Source organism: Lepisosteus oculatus, chromosome 15 (genome assembly GCF_040954835.1).
Source record: "Lepisosteus oculatus isolate fLepOcu1 chromosome 15, fLepOcu1.hap2, whole genome shotgun sequence".
NCBI classification, from domain to species: domain Eukaryota; kingdom Metazoa; phylum Chordata; class Actinopteri; order Semionotiformes; family Lepisosteidae; genus Lepisosteus; species Lepisosteus oculatus.
The window spans coordinates 19,721,928-19,748,024 of NC_090710.1; the positions used below are offsets into that span (position 1 = coordinate 19,721,928).

Sequence of the window (26,097 nt, forward strand, 5' to 3'; positions counted from 1 at the left end):
GAGTAAAGCAATGCAAAGTATTAAAGACGGGGACCTCAGACTCAACTCCTGGAGGGGTAAGGCCTTCTGGTTTGTGTTCCAACCTGAATAGTCAATTAAACATTTAGTCTAATTATTTTCTAAATTAGATATACATACAGTAGAAGCTTCCTTAAGGTCTTTTACAGTGGATTACAAGACCTTAAATTCATTAATGTTACCTAATTAATTAATGTGAATAATTAGACCGATTATGTACAGTAAATGAGAACATGGGTTCCAGAAACCAGCACACGTGAGACCCTCCAGCAATTGAGTTTGAGATTCCTGGTTTAAGACATTTGCCCAGCAGTGTGCATTTTAAAAACTTTACAATGAATGACAATTCAATATCTAGTTAAAATCTAGATTTTTAACTTTTAAAAGTTGTAATAATAATATCCATGATGGAACTCCAGAATGCCACTTTACAAAGTAAGAAAAGTAGTATTCATTTTAGGGTTGGTTTTGTACGTGTCCATTCAAAAGCCACCAGTTGCGATGTCCTAAAATTACATTCACAATACCTGGAGGTAGTGCTGTCACTATGGTAAAACTGCATTTTTCCATAATGTGGAAAAACAAAATCATTCAAAATGCCTTTAAATGAAGAACATTTCCCCTTTTAAAAAAATATTTGGTCTAAATCCAATTCTATCAAAAAGGGACCTAACCTGAGCTAAAGGGTTGCATGAAACTGTTCAGTGTCCAATACTGTTGTCCATGGGAATGAGTCCTCATGGTACCATTGACGTGCTCCAAATGTCATGGTCTAAACAGACCAGCTGACTTCGTAACCACTCCCTTTTTATTGCCTCTGTACTGCAGGCAACCTCTACTGAATACTTTTCCATTAAGGTGCTGTTTTTTTGGCACTTGGGGGGTTAAGCTTTCGTTCCAAGGCAGTCTCCCTGAGAGGGAATTTAAGACATGTTTACCTATATAAGGAAACCTGTTGGGCTGAGGAGAGAGGCTTCTCTGTTCCATACAGGGAGGCATGTGCATACACACACCCTGATGAGTGGGAGTGAGCTAGAGGCTGGACAGAGCCCAGTTTCCTGACTCACAGGATTAACAGTTAAAGTTTTTACTACAAGTGGGACACAGACATCTCCAGCTCTGTCCTAAAAGTCCACTCTGCAGAAAAAACACTGACATTTTCCCTAGGAAGGAGGACATCACAAATCGGGACAATGGGGAAGCAGGTAGGAGATTCAGTGCTTGAGAGGCATTTAAGGGCGCGACGTAATACTCAAGGCGAGATGTGAAGTAATTTGGTTTTCACCTATAAACCTCTGCTCCACTTCTGTTTAATTTAGCCAAGAAGTTTTTCTGCTCCTGCCAAACTGGACTTACAAAGTGTTTTTTTTTTTCCTTTCTCCGTTCTCTTTCATTCATTCACTTTATAGGAATATCACTTAACAGCAGTTGACTTTCTTCTAAAGATTTGTCTGGCAAAGAGCTCTCCGCACTTCACAGTGCTTTCTTATCTGTGATGAAACCCAGATGCAAACTGAAATGAAATAAATTAAAAGCATTTAGGACTGCCATGTGCTGCAAATGCCTAAACAGTTCAAAGGAAGAGACATTTCTGAAATTGAAAGTCCAACACTCGCATGTTGGGATTTAACTTAGTCCTAAATAGGATTTAATTTATCTTATTTTTTCCTTTGAGTTGCCAGATATGCAATGCTAAGAAATCATGATTGTGAAGAACGGAGTAAACAATGCAAATGCATACTGTACATCTGTATCAGCCGCTGCACATTCCAGAAAAAACAAACTATTTCTGAATGAAAGTGTTCAAAGCTGCTTTCTTTTGCAAGGTCTATCCATGGAATACATATTAATGCCTTTTCAATACGTGTCAGAAATGTTTTAAAGGATAGATCCTGTATGTGGTGTAAGATTTGGTTATCTGGCAAAATGTAAAATGTCTGATCAAAATAATCCATGCTTCAGGGTCATTTCTTTTAAATGTCCTCCAGTACTTTCTTACCTGAGAGAGTCCTGGATGTCTTTCTTGACCTGTGCCAGTGGGTAAGGATGAGCTATACAGTAAATGAGAAGCGTTATATGACTTTTTAAAATTATTTTGTGCTGTGTCATGTATAAAAGGTGACAGAAAGTTTCATCTAAATGTATATGGTAGGCTGCATATACTGTATCTGAAGAATTTGGCACTTTTACTTTATTACAATATTGAGTTAAATTTCTGGTTTTGAGGTCAATAAAAATAGAAAAGTAAATTGTTATTCCATTTTTTTTCTTTTTAAGTTGCTTATACCATATGTATTAATATTTTTAAATAAGTTGTTGTATGACCTAGATTTACAAAGTTCTCCCATCAGATCTGTGCTCGATTTTTCTGTTTAAGGCCGCTGTCTCTGAACTGTATCTAAATAGCACACATTAAAGTATCTAAATAGATTACATTAATTTTATTTTGTACTGAAAAACTAGCATGAAGTACTCTTTACAAAAAGAAGCTTTTCATCCTTTACTACTGCTGTGATCATGATTTTTCCAAATGAATTTATTGTTTTTAAAAGAAAGGACATTTATTTTTTCACTTTAGATGTGTATTTTTGGCGTGACAACTGAGTTTAAGATAAATTTAAATTGTGTTAAAATTGAGGTAAACTTTGTGGTAGCATGAATAGGTTTTGTTGTATGTTTCATTTAGTTGGAATGTGGGACAAGTTTTAAGAAGCTGTACAGATCCTTACATTGGTTTTACATTAAAATGACTAATCACTCTTACTAAGTGAACCTTATAAGCAGAATCTACTCATTTCCTGGGTCCAAAACCTGAGTGGGGTAAGGATTCAGAACAACTTTCTGAAAAAATAATTAAACTTAGTGTTGATCACAATTATGATATAAAATAGCATTTTCTCTTCGGATTGTTTTACTGGATATTGAGAGATTAGAAAGATGAAAGAAAGAGAAAATATAAGGTAGAATTTACTCATAAATTACCAGAATGATACAAAAAAATAAATGAGACATTGCATTTCTTTACTTGTTGTTGATGGTAAAGTCAGTAAAGTATTTCAATAACTTTACCGTGTAACTATTTGTTAGTAACTGAGTATAATCTTGCTGGATTAGTTAGATATTGCTTTATTTTCACATAAAAGTGTTTTTACAGGTTATTAGTGTTGCTTATTGATAATGTAATTTTCTCCCATTATTGTGAATACCATACTGTACAGTATATAGCTTTCATTTGTTTCCAAGTTCCGACATAAACATGAGTTTTAAATTAATATTTCGCATTGCATAATCCCATATCTTCACGGTGGTACGTCAAAAATGGTGCCACAGCTTTTCCCAATTTATGACAAATGACTGCAATTACAGTATTCTGGGATTGTCTGCTTTGTATAAACATTGTGACACTTTCTATTTCTTGTAGCTCTGGGTTTGTTTAATTAATTCTCTGTTGATTGGGTGCCAGTTGGTTAACTGTCTTTATCAGGATAACTTGAGAAAGACTTATACACCTGGGAACAGCACTTTTCAAGTAGAAAAGTGTTTGACATTGCACTACCTGCAAAGAGAGCAATTACAGTATGCATCCTCTGTGCTCCTGGTTACCAGGAACTGGAAGATAATATTATTTTACAAAATAAATTTTAACTGTACATGATTGATTATATTCCATTTTATACTTGAAAGTGTCAAAGGTTATAGTACTGTACATGGTTATCTTTGCCCTAGAGCACATAATTTTGTATTGTTTTAATTTTACTGTGCAAACCTTATTAATTTTCCAGGTGTCTAAGTATCTGTATCTTGTAATGGGATATTACAATGTGATATTACATATATGGTATGTGAATGAGATAATTCTATTACAGTGCATGTGGTACTTTAAAAACATCTCTGAATGCATCGTGTCCTTACGTCTTTAGCTGGTGTTCCGAATCTGGCGATCATTAAGAAAAACAAAAGGCAAAACTTTAGGAATGCACTTTCATGTGTAATCCTTTAAAAAATATTTTATAAAAGGGATATGGTCAACTGCGAGTTGATTTAACCTGCAAGACAATAGCATGGATTGAACAGTTAATCGCATTGTGGGTCTCAGATTTGTTTATGCAAATCTGTACTCATAACACCAGTTAAAAAGGAGAGCTAAGGATAAGTTAAAATACTGTACTGTGAGAAAGAAAACTATTGAGCATGATCACGAGCTCTACAAGTAATGTAAATGTAATTTTTATTGCATTTGGAGTAATGCTGCATGCCTTCAATTTTATGAAACAGATGGAGGGTACACAAGTCTTCTCCCATTGCAACAGAAAAACCATATCGTGGTGTGGGATGTTTATACAATCATGAAAACTTTTCCAGTACACTGTGATGGTGATAACATCAGGGATTTACCAACCAAACAAATGCTGAACTGAATAAACCATTAGTCAGACATTTCTTGTTGAATCATGCTCATTCAACCGAATAATTTCTATTTTAGACTGTTCATAATTTTATGGATGCAAATGTTTTGCCATCCAGTTTAGAAAAACAGCCCAGAAATATATGGACTGCACAAAACAGTGTGCCCACAAGGTGGTTATTTAATAAGACACTTAACTGTAAATCTACTTAAATATTATGATTTTGTAACATTAATTTACTTGTTCTGTACTTAAAAAATGACACAAGGATAAGATCTTGTTTCATGCGGAGTCCTCAGGCAGAGGATGAATACCAGGACACCACTCACACAACTCACACAACTCACAGAGGACAAAGGGAACACGGGACTCACAGATGATATCAATCGGATCAGGCAACTATTGAAAATAGAAAGGCTTTATTCAGGTGCCGAATTTCAGTTCTTAATACCATGGACTTTTCAGTTAATTATATTTTCTGCCTTTTGTTAAAATGGTGTAGAATTTGCCTGTTTTGAGAAGCCAGTTTGACATGTTAACAATCAGTAAATCTTTATTCAAATATTTAAAATTATTCTCAGTTGTTTCTACCACACATGACTTAACTGTATTACATAGTTAAAATACAATTTTAAAAATGGGGGTTCTTATTTCTAAAGATTATTTTAATTATTTTGTTCACAGAACATGTAAAAGTTCCAATTTTGCACACATGCATATTTTAGCCCAAAATGTTGCAATTTTAGCACAGTAAGACTACCATGGAAAAGTCAGTGTGAACACAACTAATGATGAAGGCAAGATGCAGGTGTGACAGAGGTTATTCTTATATCATAGCTACTGTGTCTTTCTGTGATAACCAGAATTTTCTCATTAGCCATATGAATATAAATAATATATATTTTAAAGAGCTATATGTTTAAAATGCTGTTCTCAGCTGCATTCCTGTGCAGCATTTGGAAGTCATTATTTGCAAAGGCGTATTCTTTATTTGCACTATAATTTGAGACTGTTTAAAATTTGATGAGCATGGAAACTGACATACCCTCTCACCCTCTGAGTGGGAGATCCATAAAACCGAGGGCTAAAAGAAATTGGCTTGGAAGTCTGGGGAATTCACACAGGAGCTCCTCTATAGCGGCTTCGGGAGACACGGGGAGCATTTTTTAAATATGTGATCTGCATGTACAGAAACATTAACACTGCTATACTGTATGTGAACTCACCATCTAGACGTTGTGAAGAATCAATTATTCAAATGTGAAACTAATTCAGAGAGACACTTTTTTAACATTTAAAATCTGTTAATGTTTGGAGACCATTACCAAGTCATGTTCAATTTAGTGCACCAGGATTCTTCACAATTCGGTTGTGTTCTTTTATTAGAATCAGTTGGATGCCGGTGTTCAAAGGGACTCCTGATGGGCTTAAAGGGGTGCTCTCATTCTGGACCCCAGTCTAATAGGAATATTGCAATAATGTGGATGGCATGGTGGCATGTATTAGCACTGTAGTTGATTGGTGTCTCTAAATTGTCTGTAATTTTGTGTTTAGATGCTCTGCAATAGAGTGGCACTGCCACAACCCTTAACAGGAGGAAGCAGATTCTGATAATAGGTGGATGAAAAATTATATAACACACTGTTAGTCTCCTGTATATGTTTATCTTAAATTTGAAAAGACTTCAGATAATAAGAGAAATGAGGTGATAAGAAAGAGGTACAAAGGTGGGTGGTAACCAATGGGGGCTGTCAAAAAGAGAAACAAGCTTGCTGTCTAGTGACTGATCTGTTTGGGAAAAGGTAGCAAGTAGTTCAAAGATAACTTACAATTGGGTTCCAAGAATGTCAAACCCAGCAGAGAATGGAGTTGTGATAGAGACACTTGGCATTCAGTCAAGAAAATCCTGAAGCTTTTAGATTTCACTCTATGTACAATATTAATCTCACAAGCTGTCTGGAACAACGAGTCAAGTATGGCTGGGTATTGCTCTGATAACTACACACCTGGTTACTTTCTCTGCAATTATTTTTTTAATGCAGTATCTTTAGAAGCAGTGCTATCTCTAGATAAATCTTAAGCTCAGAAGGAAAAAGATAAATTATAAAACTGCAGCTTCAGCTTCGAGTAGATCTAGGAAGAATACAAAAAGATCACGAGTGCCATTTGAAGAGGAATGAAAATGGAATGGCTGTAAAGTGATAACAAGATTGAGGTGTGCTGATCTGCTGTAAAAGTTTCTTGTCTAAACATGCTCCCTGTTTTCCTGACAGTGAAGTCCTGGTCTGCCTAAAAACCAGGTTCTGCAGAATGGAAACAGCCCTGCTGCTATTTAACAGATTTTGTATTTAACAGATGACTGAATTCTAGTGTCATTTTACACCAAGTGAAAACAGTGGAAGGTTAGCCTTTGCTCCTGTGCAGCAGGTAATAATGCATTGAAAAAACAATCTTAAATAGAAGTCATTTATTAATGTATAAAATAAAATAAAAACGTTTTAAATCATATCACTTATGAACCAAAGCATTAAGGTTTCATCTTTCAACATTCAGTTTATTTTATTTTCTTATTTTGTGTTACATGGTAACCATAATTATGTGCTAAATTCCCACTTCTCACATCTACACTAGAAGAGAGGTCAGTTATGAGTGGTCATCGTGCAAATAGTGATAGGCAATAGCACCTTGCTGTATGGCGATGGTGTAGTATCATACAGTTCTAACATGTGGTCCTACAGTGATAGGCAGTTTGAGCCTGTGGTGACAACACTTCCATCACAGTTTGACATATTGATTTGGGATCACTCACGCGGCACAGGAATTCCCACTCAGGCACTTCTTGTCCCTCTCTCAATTTTAGGTGAGGTTTATCAGGATGACATTAGTGCTCAGAAGAACTATAGTGATTCGTCTCCATATCCTGGTTAAAACAATCGGGAAGGTCTTATTGAATAGTATTCTGAGGCAGTTCTGGTAGTATATGCCATTTTTTGGAGCCATCAATACAACTTCGAGAGGTCTATTTGACTTTCACGTATGAGGAGAAAGTGTTTCTAAAATAGTTGTGGTTCTCACAAATGCCATATCTTGTATTTTTGTCTAAAAAGTGCAGAACAATCTAGTTTAGCCAGTTGGAAAAGTATTGGAAGTGTTTTTATATTATAAGGAACAAAGCTTACACATTTTACAAGTGTAAAACTTGGAAGTACAAGTGTAAGTTTACTGAGTACAACTCACATCTGACAAGTAATACAGTATGTGCAATATGTAATATACCTGTATAATATAGATCCTTGCTTTCAGAAAAGCCTTCTTTATACCAATTGATAATTACTTGTATTTATAAGGACAAGGCACTCCCAGATAATCCCAGAATTCATTTCAATACGAAGACCAACTGGAATCCCAGTTTTGTACGGAATTGAGTGCACTGGGAAATTTAAAATACACTTAGCAGATCATGTGGATTTCAATAAAAGTATGCGCTGTAAGAATTTAACATTGAGGAAATAAAATCTGCAGGTCAGCAAGCTTCTGAATAGAATGAATAGAAAAACAGTTTTAAACAAAATTAATGCATCTTGAAGGATTTTTAGGAGGTGAATATAATACTGGTATTCAAATTATCTCTGTGATACTACCGTGGGGTTTGCAATCTTATGGACAATTATTTTTTAAACCGTGTAATAAAAATGATTAAAATGTGCTTATTTAACCTTTGCACTGTAACTAAAGTGTGAGAAGATAGCAATTTAGAATATTCTTTGTATTTAAAAAGATTACACAGCTGTAATGCATTAAGACATGCAAATTAAATATATGAAGAGGCGGTTTCATCTCACCCCCACCCTTTTCCTTTGTTTCCCAAACTCGTCTGGGTTATTATCGGTTTTACCATTTTAAGTGGAATGACTTTGCAACGTGCAGTTAGAACCAAGAAAGCAATTAGCAGTCGTCAATGTTGGCATAGACAGCCAGAAAAAGCCTTAAACCTAAAGCCAATATGTTATAATAGAAACTCGGAATAGTGAGAGAAAACTTGCACTTATTCTGATTTTACAATTTCTGTATTTAAATTTCTTTTGTGCTTAAATGTCTAAAAGTAGAAACTGTCATTTAATGCTACAAAACAAATGTGAAATACGATAGTGTATAAATGTCTGTGGTTATTGTGTTATTACTTTAGATTCTTATAAAAATATATTTTAAGTGTATAGTTTCCGATAAACGCTAAACTGGTTGAATGGTAATACAGTACATATTACTGTATGTACTGCTATTACATTTGGATTTTGGGCATTCCAAATCATTTCAGGATCAAAAATGCCTAAACTTGTTATAATGCAAAACGTCACAACTTCCAATCCAGCCTCGTTATTTATGTGTTTTGTTGGCTGCCGTTATACTGTGTATCTAATGTTTGTCCTTTTGTAAAAAAAAAAATATTTAGAAAACAAGCAACTTACAAAATCATGTCTTGCATGTTTTGAACCAAATCAAACACTGGGTAATGATACTCTAAATTGAAGCTTCTGTAAAAACTGTTAATAACTAAAAAATGTATATTTGGCTAAAATTTAGAAGAGATCATACCGTGTTCCCATACTGTCATTGTGTGTCACATCTACATGAAAACACAGTATCAGTAAAGTAGGTGAGGTTTAAGTTGCTGTTTTCAAAGAAAATATTCATGTTTACTGATTACAGTTCACTCAATGATAAGTGACTTTTTTAGAGGACAACTTGTTATATAATTAAAGGAGATTGTTAATGACAGCAAAACCTTACCCTACAGCCCTTTTAATAATTTGATACAGTATATTTGAGTCAACAGCTGCAAAATAACAATTATATGACACCTGGTGCATTTGATAGAATATTAGCTCAGACCCAGTCTGTTTGCATTGTAGATTTGAGAGCTATTATATCACTTTTCAAAATGCTATTTACTGCTCAGCTGCACAGACCATTGTCATATAGCACAGACTGTACTGCATTGATGTTTTGGCTCCTACCATGTAAATACTGTACTCTTTACATTTGTAATATCCTTAAGAATCTGAGTGAGAATGTGAGTCTTCTGGTTAGCACAAAAAGCTGAGCTCTGTTAAATCATAATGTATATATGTTAAAACAAATGTTTTGAAAGATTAGAAGTAAAATTATGAAACTATAATGTTAGCTGGAAGAGAGATGATAACAGCAGTCTCCTTAGACCTGCACTATAGGTTGCCTGCATTTCTTGGGTACAGTATATCATGTTAAGGTTTAATGAGTCTGGCTTTGATGTTTACTTCTGACTAGACCCAAGTCTGGAGACCTTTAATTAAACATTGAACACTTTAAATACATTGCTTTTATCACATCTTATTGTGTCTGACATTACTCTTTTTGAGGAATTCAGATTATTTTTATAGAACTTATACAGTATGCTTAACATACAGTATAATACTGAGCTGGAATGTTTTTTTTGTGTTGTATACAACACAACTGTATGTTAAAGTTAACTTGATATACTGTAATGTGGAAAATGGTCTGGACATGTTGTGTTATACCTTTGATTTCAATATCATAAGGTATCTTTGTACAACTAATTTGAAGCTTGATGAAAATACATTTTCTGAATGTTAGGAACACTGTCAAGATGCTTATTTTGTAACCCTTTTTAATTTTAAGGTCCTCTCCTGAGAGTGGTTTATATCCATTCGAGTTTGAAGGCTGAAAAAAGCAATCAGCTGTCTACAGATGCCGCCACCATTAGAAAGAATTGTTCTCTGGACACAACAGGTGGCAGAGGCTCAGGTTCCACTTTTCTTTTGCGGGGATTAGGGCAGTGAGGCCACATCTAGTGCTTACTGTCCGTTAATGAGACGGTGTGTCTATGATCTTTACAATAAGCCAAGATCAGTGATTAATGTGTTTTATCAATCAAATTGCATTACGTAAGCTAAGCCCTTGAGTTCTCGGATTTCTGACATTTCGGCGTTTTGGGTGTGTTTGCTGTGATAGATTTCAGACCAGCCTGAAGAATGGATGAATCAAAGCTTGGAATGGCCACTGAAAGTAAAACAATATAGTTATTGTGAAAACTGTAACTTTATAAAGTTGTGACGTGGAATAGCTGTATCAAATACCTAAGTTTACTGGAATTTATGTCTTTAAAGGACATTAGCAGTAGGTGTTGCTGTGGTGAAACTGAAGTAAGCCAATTTCAATGTGCACTGAACTATAACTCTATGAATCATGCTAAGTAGGTTTTGTCAAGAAAACTCAAGGCCTTACCGAATCTGAAACCATGTCATCTGCATGGTTAAGTAGTGGGGTGGTATTTATAAGATACATAAACATATTATATTAGAATATGTAAAGACACAGGTTATCTCATGCATCTTCCAGTACTATTCCAAGGACAACAATAAACAGTATTTACTTAATTTTGGAGCAAGATATACAGATATTTGGTTCCCTCTTAACAAAAGTAGGAACTGCAATTAATTGAGCACACACAACATTTATCTTTCCCCATTTACATTTGATATAGCCATGAGCAGTTACACTTAAACAGGTTTACATATTGTAAAACTAAAAAAAGACAAATTCCTATGTACTAATCTGATCTTCCAAACCTGAATACCATATGACACAACTTGATATTTAATGACATAGACAACCTGTCGGGATCAAATAACAAATGCTAATGTATCTGTCAGATACCTTTTGAAGACTGCTACACACACCCATTTTGTACTGAAAAATATCAATTTAAAAAAGCTTGTCTATATGTTTTTAAAACGAACCTCTGTTGATCATCATCTTTTGAGAATGAAACCAATGAAACTGCCAAAAAATGCAGAGTTGTTGTGTAGCCAAATCTTCTGAATTTTTCTGTATAATATTCTTTCTATGGTATGGTATTTGTCACTGAGGCTGATCACTGCCAGTTTGTATTAGTTTCTTTGTTAGGGGAAGCCAAATGGCTATTTCTTCATGAGGTTAGGATTTGTCTTTCCTGCACATCATTATTCAAAGGTACTTTAATCTGTGTGCAAGCACAAAAAAATATTCTTCTGCAGCCTCTTTCACTTTGATCTGAGATCACAAGGTTGTATTCCATTATTGAAGTCTGGGTTTAGCTCTGAGCTCATCCAGCAATACTTTATGTTTGAGCTTTTTAATAATGATAGACAAGGAACAGAGCTTTGGATGGAAAAACCGAACAGCTGTTCTGCTAGGGTTTGGCGTGAACGTTCCTTTATACCTTTCACACGAGGGGCAATGAATGAAGTTCAAGATTTTCAGTCGTTTGGTTAGATCCCAGTGAACGCAATAGAGTGACGAAATGTTTAGAAGGTATTTAACTTGGAGAATGTAGGGAGTTGCTGCAAGAATGTAGATGGGGAGGTGGGAGGATTAGGACAGAGAGGAGGGAAGTCCTGGGTTCGAGACATATAAGTTCAGTAGGTGTACCTCTATCTAACCTTCCACCTAAACCACAGTTATAAGTTCACATTTGTTTCTGAATCAAATCCATCCATCCATGAACAGAGGACTGTTTTTTCTTGGTAATAGTTATGGTAAGTCAGAGCTTGTTCCTGGCAGTGAAGGCCTCAGGGAAGGGGCCCATCTTGGACCAGGCACCAGTTCATAGACGCACACAGGGGCAATTTAGAGACTAATAAACAGAGACAGCATATCTCTTGGAGGTGGAAAGAAACATGATTTGCTTCATTTAAGATTTTGAAATACAGTTATTTATACTTCCAAGTTTTATTACAGATTATGCCATTATATAGTATTGTGCAAAGGAAAATCAATTATAATTGTAATTATTTCACATCGTGTCTTTTTTAGGCTATTTTAAATATATATTCTCTTTGTGGCAGTTTAAGCTAAAGTGACCACATTTGTTTTTCTTTTTGAGCATATTTTTGTTCATTGAACAATAAACAGATTTCATGGTAAAATGAACAATTCGGATGAAAAACAAGTAACGAAGCACAGGCTGCCATTAAAAAAACAGCATTGCATATGTGTGTCCATTATTTTTTTTAAAAAGCAACAAAACACCATCTTCAGCAGTCAGTCAGCCATGCAGAAACAGATTTTTTTCACAGGCACTACAAACAAGGGCAGCGCCTCTCTCTAGAAGAACGATATGAAATAAACAGCTAAGCCAAGTGTGATTTAGGAGTAATGGAGTCTCTAACCAACCTTTCAGAATGGCCTTCTTAGAAATGACGGCAAATTATTTAAGGCATTCACATTCCCTGCTCTTTTTTTAATCTTTCTTATTGAATATGTAGCCAAACATTTTTAGTATGTGTGAAATTGATTTCGTGCGGTAGGGGCACAACTCTTAATGTTGGCGTCAGTCTTGAAGTACAAAAGTGTCAGACATTTGAAGCGTTCTGAGTGCCTGCTTGATGAATGCTATGCCAGATGGGGGCTGCACTTCAGTGGTGGATGAAGTGGTTCCCCTCCTATATTTAAAGAGCTTTGAGATGCTTTGTGCTGAGAAGAGCTATATACAGTGCCTATAGAAAGTCTACACACTATAAAGTAACACATTTTGTGACCTGACAGCCTGAAATCAAGACTCATTAAATCAGATTTTATTTTACATTTTGATTTACGTATTGTAACACACAACCTCTGTGTGAAAAGCAAATGCTCAAACATTCTGAAAAGTAAATACATACGAAAACCTAGAAACGTGTACACACCCCTGAGTTAGTACTTGTAAAATTATTTCTAATACTGAAACACAGTTTTGTATTAGAAAGGATGAATTCCCCTGAGCAGCATACTGACCACCAAACAGAAAATCAAGCCCTAGAAAACAGAGCATATCATCATCATGTTATATGTTTGCTAGGTACTGAGATATAGTCCCCCTCATGAATGCACCGCTGCGGCACACCCTAGCAAATGTTATTATAATGTATCAAAATATTTTTAAAGGGTTAAGCACAAAAATTTAAAAATATTGTTCTAATCTTGTTTGCGCAAGTTACAGGTTCTCTATTTTAACCAGTGTTGTACAAGCATATTTATTGTTGATAAAGAGACTGTACATTAAGAATGCTAAGGTGGCTGATTGTGACATAGCTTTTGGCATTAACTGGAGGTGAATACATGTTCATTAAGCTGGTATATCAATTTAAACATACTGTATACATGTACTTTAATTATTTTAACAACTGATCTGTTTTAAGTATAAGTCTTTCACAAAGACTAACAAGCAAACCTTATCAACCACTTTTGCAGTATGCTCTTTGATCATTCTTTACAGGTTACTGTTATCCTACGTCATGCAGATAAATCTAACGTCTACGTGATTAAAAGAACAGATTTCAAATGGCTGTATTGCTCGCTGAAAAGCCGTCAGATGTTGTTAATTGCATGAAAACAGGTCTAGCATTTAAACAACCAGCAAGGTATTTAGACTAGTCTGTGTTCTGGTTAAAAAAAAGAACATCATTATGTCAACAACATAAAATATTAAGCAGTAACATTATTTAGTTTCCTTTATAAAATAATTTATCCCATAACATTAATATCAATGTATTCATTTCACATTTCAAAGTATTTTTCAGTTAAATTTTTGTCTTAATTAAAGTCATTTTCTAATGGTCTAAAATAAAAAAGTTAATGAGTTTATTTCTGTATACTGTATCTCATTATACTGTGATGTATTTCATTTCTTGAGGATTATCTGTCATGATGAAACTTCTTCTCCTCTCTAATGTGAAGCATATTTGTCAGTATTAGTTCATTATGCTGCTGTGTGGATATGATGCTTGGAATGTGCTTGAACTGCAAAATGCGAGTGATTCTCGCGGAGAATATATTTGCTGTAATTATGACATTATAACACAATATATCATTGGATTGCAAGGTTGGTATTAACGAGGTCTGTGGGACATGTGTGTTCTGTCTCTCATTGATGGGGCTCTGTACAAATACTAGCAGTAGGCATGCTGCAGGCACCTGTTGATATAAAAGGACAGAAAGGTAGGAGCTGGTGCTGCTTCAGAAACAGAGACAAGGTTTTAGTTACGTGTTCACTTTTTAGAGCCCATTCTAAAGAATACTATACCAATATAGAGGTGAATGAATGGCAGTTTAGTAACTTGTTTTAGCAAGGCAGCCCGCATGACAAGCCTTACGCAGTACATCCTCAGATATGATATCATTTGTGCTGTACACTGTATCAATGTGTATCGTGCTGTTTTAGGGTAATAATTTCATATAAGGTAATCCTCCATACCATACGTATTATACCAGTGACATTCTGTCTGCATTTTGTCCATAATATTTCTATCTATAAATGTTTACTGGAACAAGTAAATCTTGGAGATCTGTATTACTTTTACTTACTGCTGCCAGGATGCTGTCTTTAAAATGCACATTTTGTCTACATATCCATTTAATATACAGGTGCATGCATATTTTCAGATATACATGCTGTCTTAGCCAGACAGGGGGCACTGCTTACTTTCTTAATTACTGTGTTGCATTGAACTGATTTTATGGCAGCTCGTCTGAGTGGAGTAAGAAGGTCATTGTTTATAGTTTAAAAAAAAAAGCTTAGATATCCTTCATCAAGCTCTGCCTAGCTTCCGTTTGTCTGGGTAGGTTAAACATAAAACAATATTCCATTAAAAAAATGAATTTCCTTGATTATGTTTTGACAAGTCTCAGCTTCAGAAACTCAGATAAGGAATGCATTTAGTCAGTTTTGAAACAGCAGGTTGTCTAGCCCCAGGACTGTCAATCATAAAGCTGTTTAAGTGTAATATGTTGAAGTTTTGTTGCCTAGCAGATGTTTTGGCTCCCTGGTGTCTTAGATTTCTTCATTTCATTTTTTTTTCCAGAAAGCAGAGACATATTGAGAGAATTTGTGTGCATGGGTGACTGGCTGCAAGACCCAGACAGATATCATAATTAGTACAGGAGCAGCAGAATCTTTTTTTTTGTTGTCTTTCATGTTTTGTGGGCACGTTTTAACTGTTTCAAGGTCAGCTATAAATGTGAAAATAAAAATAAAGACTAAGATTCATTTACACTATTAAGGCAGTTAGATTACTTCTACAGCAGAGAGGGGAGCTGCATCTGCGCATGACATAAAACAAATTAGTAGATTTTCATTCTGCGCTGAAACTTCAAAAGGAAACAAGATAAAAAACAATGTTTCAGGGGAGAGAGGGAGTGGGCTAAATACTCAATGCAAAGGAGTAGGGTAAGAAACACAAAAGGAAGTGATTAGTGGGATGCTCAGATACATTCCTTTGGTCCTCATGTCTCCATCCCTTATCCTGATACAAGTTTCACATCTCCACATATGCTCCACCCTTTTCACTTTTCATCGAGGAATTAACCTCTGCTTTAGAGTTGGGAGCTCTTTCTGAGAAGAGGGAAAATAAGAGGACATGTGGTGTGCTTTAAAAACATCGAAACCATCATTTTTTTGCTTGGCATTCCAGCCCAAATGTTATCATTTGAATTCATTATTAGCAACTCTAGATCATGAGCATGTGTGAAGCAGGAACATGCCCGCTGCCAGCCTGCCAGGCTACGTTTCCCAGTGTCTTACTGTGGTGATAGCATAGATTAGCGGCTCCATGTGTCTCCAGCACACAACACTACAGCTCTCAGGGGCCTGGCAAGTCCCAGAGTTAAGATATACTGTACTGGCCAGCTTGGCCTCATTCAAACCTGGTGACACTCAGCCTCTGTTGTCCAGGACACCAGTACCTAAGGAATACCAACTGTAGCTGGTTATTGACACTGTTATTCCAGCTGGTTCACAGGGTAGACGCAACAATATTTAGACCTGAGTCCAAAAACCTTTAACTTCTCTGAATCAGCACCTTTGTTTATTGAACCAATCTCTTAGGTCCCAAAACCCAGCTAATAGTTTCTTCTTCTGTATTCTGACGCAATGTGCATTGTGATCTAATATATATTCAGCATGGATTATATGGTGGACATGTTTCACTTAAAATTTCAAAAGAAAAACAGCTGTTATTCAACTCCAATTGCCTCCATGCCATCAAGCAACCTCAAACAGTGCTGATAAATATGTGCTGCCGCATTACACGTTTTTGTGGAAGAGTTCTGAATTGGTTTTACTGTGCCTTTTCTGGCAGGGAGCTCTAATTTTATTTACAGTTCTAGATTTCCTATAAATATTTGGCCAATTTTAAATTTAGAAGAAGATGCCATTTACTTTATAAAAAGTTCCACACTTCATTTTAAGTGTGACTGTGAACACCTGCCATTTCCTGATGAATGTTATTGTGTTTGAAACTGAAAACATCGCACCATAAAGATATTCAATGTGGCATGAAAATCTTTGCACAATTAATAAAATAAGAGAAGTCCAAATTGTTCAGTATTTCGGAATACTTTAGGATATAACAGCTGGATCCTACTGGATTTGTTTAAAATGTGCTTTTTCTCTGTGAATTTGGATATTAGCAGTGTACAGTCAACTGGCAGAAGGCGGCCAATTACAGATTACATTTCTCAATGTAATCTTTTCTGGCTTAGTTGCCAGGTGACTGGGTTCATATATCAACCTGTTTTGGATTTTGTTAACTCACTATTTAAGACAAAAAGAGCAACCACTTAAAGTATTTAGGTTGCAGAGAATGTGGTTCCTCTTTGATCCGATTTAAAATTTGTTGCGAACCTTATTTGAAACCTGTAGTTAACTTAAATACTGTATTTTAATAATTGTTTTTATATTACTATTTGTTAAGAACCTTATCCCCTTTTAAAACAAAACCTGTTCAAATTAATTCTCAGGTAGCAGAAAAAACACTTTGCCAAGCTAGGATTAGACAAAATGTTTTTTTTTACTTAATCCTTTTAATTTATATCTTTATACAATTAAATCAGGGGCACGCAGAAAGCATGTAAGATTTGTCTGGCACTCATGAAGCCATTATGAGTGGTTTATTATTAATTTATTTGCTTGACAATTTTATCCATGTAACTTACATTTACAGTACACCCATTCTGACAATACAAAGGGAAAGGTATTAGAACAGAAATACAGTGGGCCTCAGGTTATACTCCTTGTAAACTTTCTCGGCTGCAATTTCAATACAATACAAGTACCAGGAAGCTACAGTATGTGGTTATTGAGCGCCAGTTCACAATTTCACTGTGTTGATTGAGTGCAGCGGTTTTCCATCTTTGCTATTTCTGAGGACACTGCTCCAGATCTTTTGTTGGAGATCTGGCTAAAGGAGAAAAAAAATAAATAAATTTTCTTTATAAAGTTTAATAAATCTCTTTTCACTTAATCATTTTCATTCAGGAACTGCTGAAGTGAATAAAGAACTGTTGCTGTGAATGAACACAGGTAATTCTTGACTTGGGCACAAGCTCAATTTCTGACACTTTGACACCTGCACTCAGGAATTGAACCCACAATCTTTGAGAGTTTCAATCCAGAGCCCTATCCATTCCTGCACACTTACGCCTCTTTACATGATTTAATAAATGTTGTGTAAAATCTTAAAATCAAAATCCTCCACTCATTTAAGTTTTTGAACTGTATCAATTCAATGGAATTTACAATGTGCAAGATTTCTGTCTTCTTTCTCTGAAAACGTTCTTCAGTCTGGGGTTAACTGGTTTAAATTATAGGTGGTATTTGCAGCAAAAATCATACAGTACTTAACGTTTTTTCTGCATTTCTTGAAACCCAAAGGAAAATTAAAATAAAATAAAATGCACTTCTTGTAACTAATATGAATATCTCTTTCTACATTTGTCACTAAAGAAGTATAATTAGCATTCCGTTTTGTTAGTAGTTTTTTAATTGTGACTGGATATTTCTGCCCACTTGAGCACTCATTTTAGGTTTCTGTGTTCACCGAGTTCAGTCTTGCGCTACAGAAAAGCAACCAGAACCAAACAGATGAGCATTAAAAACAACAGGACAGTTATCTTATATTAAAATAATATTTATTACCATGCCCCAAATTGAATTTGTTTCATATCATTTTGTAAAATGTGAGTAAGTCTGGGGAAATGGGTTAAAGTCATAGACCCACTGAAACCACTGTTTGGGAAGCTTTCTGAAGTTTACACAGTTTATGACGGAGAAAGAAATGTCAAACCATGATGTGACAGACATAAATATAAATTGTAGAGTTTACTTCCACTAAGCCAAAGGTTGACTCTGAGTATGTGTTCCATCCTGTACTGTCCAAGAAGAAAATCTATCCTGAAAACTAGGTAGCTGAAGAGTTTTAGAGATCCCGGCAAAACCACTTTGTAGCTGGAAACAATTATGAGTCTCTCCCTGTAGACAGAAGAATGTCGTGGGATTCCACCACAGACCAGCAAGAAAAAGAAGTGATTTCGGAGAAAAAATGGTGGGTTTCAGGGGTATGGATGCTTGCTGTGGTGGAGCAAAGCATAACATATGATGTCATACCCCGCAAGACCCTTTTTGTTAGAACATGTATCCAAATTGCACTTTTACAACTCATTCAAAGTGTTGTTTTGAAATGTAAACTACTGCTATCCTCCTAACTGCTGGCATTCTTTTATCTCTCTGGTTTAGATATCTTTAATGGCCTTTCTTAAAATTCAGCAAATTAGCTTTCATTGAGAAAAGGACATGTGGCAGAAAGTGCATGATAATTCATTGCTGTCGTTGCTGCTTTATAATATCTTGTTTGTCTTTTTATAAAACAGGCTTTGGTAACACTAGAGCTGATGTTCACTAGATAGCAAAACAGTGTTCAGAAATGGGTACTGCATGCTTTTCAACAATCTATTTTTGAGTAAAGTGCTAATGTGAAATTCTGGTCTCCAAAACAAGTAGTTTGAGAAATTTAATGCACAAAATAACATATTAGATACACTATAATTTTCAGGTTCTAATGTGCACCACATGTTTTAAAGCAATTTAAACCCAACAGTAAAGGAATTTTGTTATGCACAGAATGCTGGGATGTTTATAAAGATGCCAACACATTCCTTTAAAATGGAGTTTCTGCTCTGTCTTGGTGTTACATGATTGCATTCTGTGTGAGAGGTGTCGGTTATACAAGGGAAAGATTTAATACAACTTTTATAAAAACATTTTATGAAAGGCATTTTTGTTAGCAATGCTTTGCTTAAAGGGTGCACCAAATAAGGTGTTCATATATTATAATCTAAAAATGATGGTAAAATCTACATTTCTTGGCCACTGTGTCATTTCAAGTAATAATGCAGTAGAGAAGAAAGTGCTTCATGTCAACTTTTGTGCTTTTTATTTTGTGTGTCTGCATTATGCTAAGAGTCTCATTCATGATATTCCAAAATTACCATAGCTGTGAGAGCTTGTTAGCTCAGTGAAACCAAGAATGTGATTTAAAGCTGTTATTATCCCACATAACTACATTCATTGTAAGCTGTTATTCTTAAGACATCACTTGTGGTCATATTCCATACTTGTTTGTCATGTTTTTTTCCTCAAATCTGCAGACATATTAGTTTTCTTTCAGCATTGGCTTTAGGATCTCTAGAGCAGATGGTGACAACATTTTTCAGCAAACTTTGTTTTTAACTGTGACAGAATGGATATTTTCATAAGTAGATTTTAACACCTTGTATTTAGAGATACACCTACTCACATATGGTAAGATTATAAGTATGTGAACCTTTAATCTCAAATGTTCAAACTTTTTTCTTTACTTTTTTTTTCAGTTAACACTGAGGTCTAGAATCCTTATTTCATAAAGCTAGCCCACATGACTTCTATTGAATTTTTGCATAATTAGCATTTTACAAGTCAGGTAGTGTGAGAATAAATCTGAAATCTGAAAAGCAGTCTGCAGCTGAGAGGTATGTAGCTTGGTTTTTGTCAAAGGTTCCTTATATTATTTAAAAGAATGTTAATTTTATCTATTATGATATGATCTACCCCTGGGCAAATGGCAGCATGATGAGATACAATGAATTGATCCAATAATCAGCTTAGAGAACAATATAAAACTTTGTGGTTTCTTTTCCATGTGGCTTGAGGCAGAGTCACTTTGGAAGTTATTCAGCACATTACCTACTGTTGTGTTGGATAAAAGGAGTAAGATTATTTGGAAGACTTGAAGACAAGGGAGTGTAGGAACACTGTTTGCTACACTATGAAGCTTGTTTTGTCAATCTGGCACTGTCAATCAAGGCATGACATGTTTAGGATTTCATTTCAGCATACTTTCTCAATTCGTTTTCATTGGCATTTGAATTGGTATGACATATGACTGAAGTGCCTTCAGAACATTCTGTAAATATGAATGGTTAGTTACCTAACATTTACTTCTAAAAGGAAAAAAGTACCGGTTAACTGGCATCATAGTTAGTCCATCACGCAAAAATACAAATACAATAAATCTTTTTTTCCTAGTAATCATTTTAAATTTCTGCTGACCTTTACATTTTTGAGAAAAATAAATCAGAGCAAATTACTAAATGTCTTATTTGTTATCTCTTTGTGAAATGTGTTTTCTATGCACTCTGTAATAATGGTGGTTAAGTGATAAACTTTTGCATTTGTCATTATAAAACAACACTGAATATTTTTGCGGAGTACAATCTTCATATTTTAATCAAGAAAAAAGGAAATTAGAAAAATGACTTTTTATTATGTCTTTGAACATTGTGGATAGCAAATTTAATTAAACTTACTATACCGTGAAAAGCTTTTTGAAACAAAGTTTATATATTCATGGGTTTTTTTTTGTAATTGTGGATATAAGTTTGCTAATCTGTCTCCATCAGCCATACTCAAGAGTTTTGCTTGAATTTTAATTCTCAAAATTGCTTGCTTGCAGATCACCGGCTCAATTTTTTGCATGAACCTGAAATAGATTGTTAACAATAGTTACTATTGTTATTGTACGTGTCTACGTCTGTTAGGTTCACTCAAAAAGTTTATAATCAGACAGTTTGCCCTGTTTTTGCAATATAAAATGTATTGACGGATGGCATTTTCCCTCAAGTACTTCCCTCTTCTTCTAGCTAGTAAAGTGCTAAGAAAAGTTGTAGTAATTCAGCAACTTTTCGGCACCGGGATTTTTTAATCCAAAACTAGTTTGCATTATACATTTAAAAAAAAAACTGCATATTACAGTAGTTTCAAATTGACACTGATCTAGATTGCACTTGAGCACTGTCGCAAGGTTGTAAGGAGAGGTGAGGCTGGAGACTGAAGGGCTTTCCCCACCGAGTTTCTCTCCTTCGCTCATGTGGAGCTCCCAGCAGCTTGCGGTAGGGTGTGTTTGTGGTACTCTGGGCAGTCGGGTCCAGGATTGCCACAGAGCGATTGGACTTCATCGGCACTCTCTTCACTCTGCAGACATTTTCTTTAAGCAACTGTCGTATCAAACCCTAAAGTCTTAGACTGAACAAATACAAAAAATCTAGGTATTCTTTAAAGCAGAAGGGAAACAGTTCAGTGTTTTCCATTCTGGGAATGATTGCTGACCACGTCAGAGTGTTTCAGAGAGAAATACTGTACTGTACTTTTGTATACTTACAGTATTTGTAAAATATGGAGCATACTACAGTAAGTACACTGTACAGTATACACTAATCTACTAGAAAATGAAGTTGATGGGAGCTATGATGTTTACTTTAACTAATATAATCTGACATGGGGAGCATGTTCACTTGGCAGCTACAGCATGTCTCAGAGGTTCATTGCTCATCAGCTTTGATAATGTAATTTACATAGTAATATACACCTGTTTGGGAGGACCTTATTACTATATGTCATGAAGGAGATTATGTAAATGCTCAACAAATTAATACAAGTAATTTTTATGCAGATGACATTTCCCCATCTAGCTGTTGACTGCTTAAAACATGCATTACCAGGCTTTCCATTTTTGGTTATCTGATATCTGCGTAAAGTCTGAAATACTTTGGGTTTGGAATGTGCATTTGTTTTGCCTGATGTGATTCTAACTTGTTTTTTGCAGCATATTTAACATCTCAAGATAAGGGTGTGTTGGAAAATGGTTTTACAGGTTGGAAATGCAGTGTTATTTATGTAAAATACCCTTAATGCAATTTTCTCCTCCTCCTGTGAGCAAAAGGTTTCGCACAGAGACTGAAACACACACACATACATGAAGTCTGTAGCCAAAAAGGAAACCACATGCAGTGGCAAAAAAATTCCACTTCAGATGTAGGCTTAAAAAAATAAAATATTTTTAGACTGAAAGAACCACAATTGGATTGCACATTTAAAGCTTTTAAAAAATACCATCTGTAGTATTCACTGAGTAGACAAAAAATGCTTGTTAGATGTATGCCTTGCAGAACTGAATGGAAAATGCTTTATGTTGAAAGAAAGAAATATTTTCAATATGGTAACTTAGAATTGCTGAAAAATAAGGAAAAGTGTTTCAAAATGAATACCTTGCATTTTTCCTGGTGACATTAAAGGTTGTAATATTGATTCTTTTACACTAGCCCTGAACTTCTTACACTATATAGTATCTACCTCCTAAATTAAAAGTCCTTTCGTGGTTTTTATCAGAGGTATGTCATGTTCATAAAGTAACTTAATTTAAGTTTTAGCACACGTTCTTACTTAAAAAAAGCTTACAACTATTATGTAGATCACTTTTTTAGGTATTGCACTAGGAAGATTTTGTTTTGCTGAGAAATGTTTTTATTCCGTTTCTAAAAGAAATCTGGGAGAAAGGTCGGATCCTAATCTCACCTGCTTCCACTCTCCTACTGTATGTATATCACTTCCTAAGCTTCCTTTTGTGAATTTTGCTTGCATTCAGTATTTGCTCTATTTAGAAACAGATGTCTCTCTTCGACATATTTGGCATTGCTAGACCTTACCTTTGTTGCTCCTGGGCCTCTCCCACATTCCTTGCTTGACTTCTGCATCATCATCTCTTACTGCTTGCTTTCTACTTGCAAAGCTGCCCTCAGCAGTCTGACCACTGTTCACCTCCTCCATGCCAGGACAGAAGTAGTTTTCTCACCATCTCGAACAAGCAGCTCTTCAACCTCAATCTCTCAGAGGAAAACAACAGGCTTCCTGCACCTGCCATAATGTCTGCTCTTCCAGTTCTCCTGATCACTGAACTTCCTGGAACTCTGAAACATACACAGTAGCTTCCTTTTCCCCTGATCTGTACTCCTCCTCTTCTTTTCCACTCAAACAATGTCCACTCAATCCTCTCCCTCCCTTTCTCTGTTTCTGGTCAGGTGTCCAACCCACTGCACCTACTGTATGGCCCCAGTCAATCTTTGTTTTTTTGTCTTTTCCACTTCCCTGATCCTCCTTTCTGCTTTATCCATAGGAGTCCCCTAATTGCAGACACTCACTCTGCCCCATGACTGCAAGTGTATGCTGTCAGTCCACACTAAGTTCAACAAGGCATCCTTGTGCCTCTGGTGCCCATCCCGTGCTCACAGCCTGGTTTGACATCGGCATGTTTTCCACCACCATCTCATCCCTGCTGGTGTCCAACCAGTGCGGTGTCAGCCCTTGACTTTCCCCACTATCACCACTCTGCAAAGCCTCCACCTGTTGCCTCTGTCATCCTGGTTCCCAGGAGTGGCCCCTTCCTGAGCCCCTCTCTCTGATTACTGGTCATTCATTCAGCATGCGGGATATCAGTTTGTACAATGGGGTTTGTTCAACAATATTATATATAGTGTGTATATACAGTATGCTATTCATAAATACTGTATACTATATGTGCAATCCCTATCAATTACGTGTTCAAGTGTTAGGGTAGAGAGGTACCAGAGCCAGGGTACCTCTGGACTGCCCAACTCCCTTACTGGAAATAGGCAGGCCTGAATTCTGCATTTTTCTTAAATTTTTAAATAAGAAAATGATTTTCTCTTTTATTAAACAGCACATTTCTAATTTGAAGTAGATTCTGCACGACAACAAATACTTTGTGTTTGACTGCAGAGGGAAATGTCTAGTTTTTACACCAGCATGGTCTTTGTGATGGTTTAATCTTTTTTGACAATCAGAGTCTTTACAGTCTCAGTGCTCTACAGCGTGATAAATGTGCTGTTATTTCTTGGCCATCTCATTTAATGGACTAATGTAACTCTTAACAGAACAATTGAGTGTTTGCCTATTTTTAAGAAGGCAGAGAAAGTTATAGAAGCCAGAAATTTATTTTTATATTTTAAAGTCCTGTGCTTATCCCATCTTGTTTTACAACATCTTTTTAAAAGGTTTCATACTTACATTCTAACCAACAGGGGAAATGAGGAAATGTAGGACAACTATACACATCATTTAAATGTTGTATTACCGAATAATGCATAAGTGGTGGTCATTGTGGTGTCACAGTTCCTCTGCTGGGATAGCTGAAAGGATTTTATATAGCAATTTACATGAAACTTGATAAAGATATGGCAATGCTTACCAATCATTTTAAAATCTCTCTCTAGGCTGATGCATTCCCATAGAGACATTCTGCATATGCACATAACTTTGTTATTTGCTGATGTTGTCAGCGTGGAATGCAGCAACTATATTGGCAATCCATCACAGTCAGAAGGTATACAACACCTGCTTCCATTTAGAATCTGAAAAAAGTGTACTGGGAACTATTCAATAATTTCAACAAAATCTAGTAAATATCTGTCGCTGTTGAATATTATTTAATTATTTTTCTAATTCAATTTTTAATTAAATTAATAAACAAAATTGATATTTGTTAGTATTTGCAGTTTTAGTATGCTATATTTCTATACCTGTTTAACACAGGTATTTTTTGCATAAGTAAGTCTTTCCACATTATTTGAACCATTCCTCACCAAATGTACTTATCAGACCTATTTTTTTGCTATGAGTTTTTTATTTTTACTTATTTCTCTCAAATTGTGTTTTAAAGAATGAAAACTTAGCACATATTTTCTTCAGGTGCCTTTGATTGTTTGCATCTGGACATACTTGATCTTATTTGCCATTAGAAATCTCTTACTTTTGTTTTTCTCTGACCGAACCATTTCAGGACTGTTGAGGTTACAATAAATAATGCAGCAGCATGCAAGTTATGAACTAACGCTTTGGTAATTTAATTTGGCAGCCTACAGCAGCACAGTTCCATTTGACATTTTTTTAGCTATATGAAAAGAAAAACAAGATTGAATGTTTCTGACTTGCAGACAAACACAAGTAAGATTTACAGGGTGTCAGTAGCTGGCAAATATATGAAAAGAGCAGGAGTGTTTTATCTTTTCTTGGCTCATTTATGGCAGATAGTAAAATGCCAGGCTTGATTACATTTATGGAGATCATGTATCAGAACTGAATTTTAATGACGCTATCAAACCTTCATAAATCCTGCATGAATTAAGTTTGATTTCTGTAATTTTTTTATGGTTTTCAGTGGGGGGGGGGTTAGCCAAAATGAGAGACAAGCTCAAAAAACAACTAAATAAAGATAATAAGTTTGGAACACTGAATCTCTTTTGTGGCTCACACTTTATAGCAGTATTGAGATCTGAAGCCAGAAAGATTTTTTCTTTCTTGTATAAGATTCATGGCGGTTGGCTATAAATCTACTGCGTCTTGTGCGTTGGTTTCTTACAGTTTATTTACTGAATGGAAGAAGATTAATTTTTATATGGTCAGTATTTTGTTATTCACGTTTATTTAAGAAAA

The 26,097-nt window shown here is 35.4% G+C and overlaps 1 protein-coding gene across 1 annotated transcript in view; it reads left to right on the top strand.

Moving 5' to 3' along the window:
• Positions 1-1,082: 1,082 nt before the first annotated feature.
• LOC102692365 (E3 ubiquitin-protein ligase Midline-1) overlaps positions 1,083-26,097 on the top strand; it is a 158,223-nt gene continuing 133,208 nt past the window's right edge. The window contains exon 1 of the mRNA XM_069178889.1: positions 1,083-1,223. The gene's annotated coding sequence lies outside the window, so the exon portion shown is untranslated. The remainder of the gene's footprint in view (positions 1,224-26,097) is intronic.